Below are 4,059 nucleotides of genomic sequence, written 5' to 3' on the forward strand. Positions count from 1 at the left end.
TTATGAGGTAGGTTTATGGGGAAGAGTGGATGGATGTGAGTGGTGAAGAGGTGATGGGGAAGAGAATTTGACGTGATTGGTGAAGGTTTTTTTGGGGAAGAGTGTTTATGGGGTTGTGTGAAAGAAAGTGGTGAGAAGAAGTAAGTGAAGGTAGGTGGGGATCCTGTGGGGTCCACAGATCCTGAGGTGTTCAAGGATTTACATCCCTGCACCCATTAGGCATGTACAAATGCCTTTAAATACAACTCTGGGCGTTCAGCGCCAGGTTGGTGGCCATTTTGGGCGTTCAACGCCCATTTGTGTGCCATTTCTGGCGTTGAACGCCAGAACCATGCCTGTTCTGGCGTTCAGCGCCCAGAAGCTGCCCATTTTGGGCGTTCAGCGCCAGAACCATGCTCTGTTCTGGCGCTGAACGCCAGACAGATGCTCCTCCAGGGTGTGATTTTTCTTCTGCTGTTTTTGATTCTGTTTTCAATTTTTCTATTTATTTTGTGACTCCACATGATCATGAACCTATAAAGACATGAAAAACAATGAAAATAAAAATTAGATAAATAAACATTGGGTTGCCTCCCAACAAGCGCTTCTTTAATGTCAATAGCTTGACAGTGGGCTCTCATGGAGCCTTACAGATGTTCAGAGCATTGTTGAAACTCTCCAACACCAAACTTAGAGTTTGGATATGGGAGTTCAACACCAAACTTAGAGCTTGGTTGTGGCCTCCCAACACCAAACTTAGAGTTTGACTGTGGGGGCTTAGGTTGACTCTGCTTTGAGAGAAGCTTTTCATGCTTCCTCTCCATGGTTGCAGAGGGAGATCCTTGAGTTTTAAACACAAGGGAGTCCTCATTCCATTGAAGGACTATTTCACATCTGTCAACATCAATCACAGCTCTTGCTGTGGCCAGGAAAGGTCTTCCTAGGATGATGGATTCATCCTCTTCCTTTCCAGTATCCAGGACTATGAAATCAGCAGGGATGTAAAGGCCTTCAACCTTTACTAACACGTCCTCTACTTGTCCATAAGCCTGTTTTCTTGAACTGTCTGTCATCTCTAATGAGATTTTAGCAGCTTACACCCCATAGATTCCCAGTTTCTCTATTACAGAGAGGGGCATGAGGTTTATTCCTGAACCAAGGTCACATAGAGCCTTAAAGATCATGGTGCCTATGGTACAGGGTATTATGAACTTTCCAGGATCCTGTCTCTTCTGAGGCAATGTCAGTTGATCCAGATCACTTAGTTCATTAATGAACAAGGGAGGTTCAACTTCCCAAGTATCAATGCCAAATAATTTGGCATTCAGCTTCATGCTTGCACCAAGAAACTTGGCAGTTTGCTCTTCAGTAACATCCTCATTCTCTTCAGAAGAGGAATACTCATCAGAGCTCATGAAGGGCATAAGGAGGTTCAATGGAATCTCTATGGTCTCTAGATGAGCCTCAGAGTCCTTTAGTTCCTCAGAGGGAAGCTCCTTATTGATCACTGGACGTCCTAGGAGGTCTTCCTCCTTGGGATTCACGTCCTCTCCTCTCCTCACAGGTTCGGCCATGGTGCTTATGTCAATGGCCTTGCACTCTCCTTTTGGATTCTCTTCTGTATTACTTGGGAGAGTACTAGGAGGGATTTCAGTGATCCTTTTACTTAGCTGGCCCACTTGTGCTTCTAGATTTCTAATGGAAGATCTTGTTTCATTCATGAAACTTACAGTGGCCTTAGACAGATCAGAGACTAAGTTTGCCAAATTAGAAGTATTTTGTTCAGAGTTCTCTGTCTGTTGCTGAGTGGATGATGGAAAAGGTTTATTATTGTTAAACCTGTTTCTTCCACCATTATTAAAGCCTTGTTGAGGCTTTTGATCCTTCCATGAGAAATTTGGATGATTTCTCCATGATGAGTTATAGGTGTTTCCATAAGGTTTACCTAAGTAATTTACCTCTGCTATTGTAGGGTTTTCAGGATCATAAGCTTCTTCTTCAGAAGATGCCTCTTGAGTACTGTTGGATGCAGCTTGCATTCCATGCAGACTTTGAGAGATCATATTGACTTGCTGAGTCAATATTTTATTCTGAGCCAATATGGCATTCAGAGTATCAACTTCAAGAACTCCCTTCTTCATAGGCGTCCCATTGCTCACAGGATTCCTTTCAGAAGTGTACATGAACTGGTTATTAGCAACCATGTCAATGAGTTCTTGAGCTTCTGCAGGCGTTTTCTTTAGGTGAATGGATCCACCTGCAGAAGTGTCCAGTGACATCTTTGATAGCTCAGATAAACCATCATAAAATATATCCATGATGGTCCATTCTGAAAGCATGTCAGAAGGACACTTTTTGGTCAACTGTTTGTATCTTTCCCAAGCTTCATAGAGGGATTCACCTTCTTTCTGTCTAAAGGTTTGAACATCAGCTCTAAGCTTGCTTAGCTTTTGAGGAGGAAAGCACTTGGCTAAGAAAGCCGTGACCAGCTTATCCCAAGAGTTCAGGCTGTCTTTGGGTTGAGAATCCAACCATAATCTAGCTCTGTCTCTTACAGCAAAAGGGAAAAGCATGAGCCTGTAGACTTCAGGATCTACTCCATTAGTCTTAACAGTATCACATATCTGCAAGAACTCAGTTAAGAACTGAAAAGGATCTTCAGATAGAAGTCCATGAAACTTGCAGTTCTGCTGCATCAGAGAAACTAATTGAGGTTTCAGCTCAAAGTTGTTTGCTCCAATGGCAGGAATGGAGATGCTTCTTCCATGTAAATTGGAATTAGGTGCAGTAAACTCACCAAGCATCTTCCTTACATTATTATTATTTTCGGCTGCCATCTCCTCTTCCTGTTCGAAAATTTCTGAAAGGTTATCTCTGGATTGTTGTATTTTAGCTTCTCTTAGTTTCCTTTTTAGAGTCCTTTCAGGTTCTGGATCTGCTTCCACAAGAATGTTCTTATCCTTGCTCCTGCTCATATGACAAAGAAGAGGGCACAGAATAATAATAATAATAATAATAGAGATCCTTTATACCACAGTATAGGGATCCCTGTGTGAGTAGAAGAAGAGGGGGAGACAAAGAATGTAATGTAATGGAAGAAACACAACTGTGAGGAGGGTTGAGATGTGAGATGAGATGTTAGTAGATGAATAAATAAATAGAAGGAGATGAGGGAGAAGGATTTTCGAAAATAATTTTTGAAAAAGAGTTAGTGATTTTCGAAAATAGTTTTGAAAAAGGTTAGTAGTTTTTCGAAAATTCAAATAAAAAAAATATAATTTAGTTAATTAAAAAGAAATTTTTGAAAAAGGGGGAAGATATTTTCGAAAATTTAGAGAGAGAGAGAGAGTTAGTTGGGTAGTTTTGAAAAAGATAAGAAACAAACAAAAAGTTAGTTAGTTAGTTGAAACAAATTTTGAAAATCAATTTTGAAAAGATAAGAAGATAGGTGGTTAGAAAAGATATTTTGAAAAAAAATAGAATAAGAAGATATTTTTGAAAAGATATGATTGAAATTAGTTTTGAAAAAGATTTGATTTTTAAAATCACAATTAATGACTTGATTCACAAGAAATCATAAGATATGATTCTAGAACTTAAAGTTTGAATCTTTCTTAACAAGCAAGTAACAAACTTGAAATTTTTGAATCAAAACATTAATTGTTATTGTTATTTTCGAAAATTATGATGTAAAAATAAGAAAAAGATTTTTGAAAAATATTTTTATAATTTTCGAAAATAACTAAGAAAAATGAAAAAGATTTGATTTTTGAAAAAGATTTTGAAAAAGATAAGATTTTCAAATTGAAAATTTGATTTGACTCATAAGAAACAACTTGATTTTAAAAAATTTTGAAAAAGTCAATTCAAATTTTCAAATTTGATGATGAGAAAAAGAGAAAGATATTTTTTTTTATTTTTGAATTTTTTAATGAGGAGAGAGAAGAACATGAAAATGATGCAATGCATGAAATTTTTAGATCAAAACAATGAATGCATGCAAGGATGCTATGAATGTCAAGATGAACACCAAGAACACTTTGAATGTCAAGATGAACATCATAGACACAATTTTGAAAA

General features: G+C 37.8%; 1 non-coding gene across 1 annotated transcript; it reads left to right on the plus strand.

The window, feature by feature from the left end:
• Positions 1-2,312: 2,312 nt before the first annotated feature.
• LOC112745092 (small nucleolar RNA R71) lies at positions 2,313-2,420 on the plus strand. The gene has a single exon (XR_003173037.1). It is a non-coding gene; the product is annotated as a small nucleolar RNA R71 (small nucleolar RNA).
• The last annotated feature ends 1,639 nt before the right edge of the window (positions 2,421-4,059 follow it).

Source organism: Arachis hypogaea, chromosome 14, assembly GCF_003086295.3.
Source record: "Arachis hypogaea cultivar Tifrunner chromosome 14, arahy.Tifrunner.gnm2.J5K5, whole genome shotgun sequence".
In the NCBI taxonomy this organism is placed as follows: domain Eukaryota; kingdom Viridiplantae; phylum Streptophyta; class Magnoliopsida; order Fabales; family Fabaceae; genus Arachis; species Arachis hypogaea.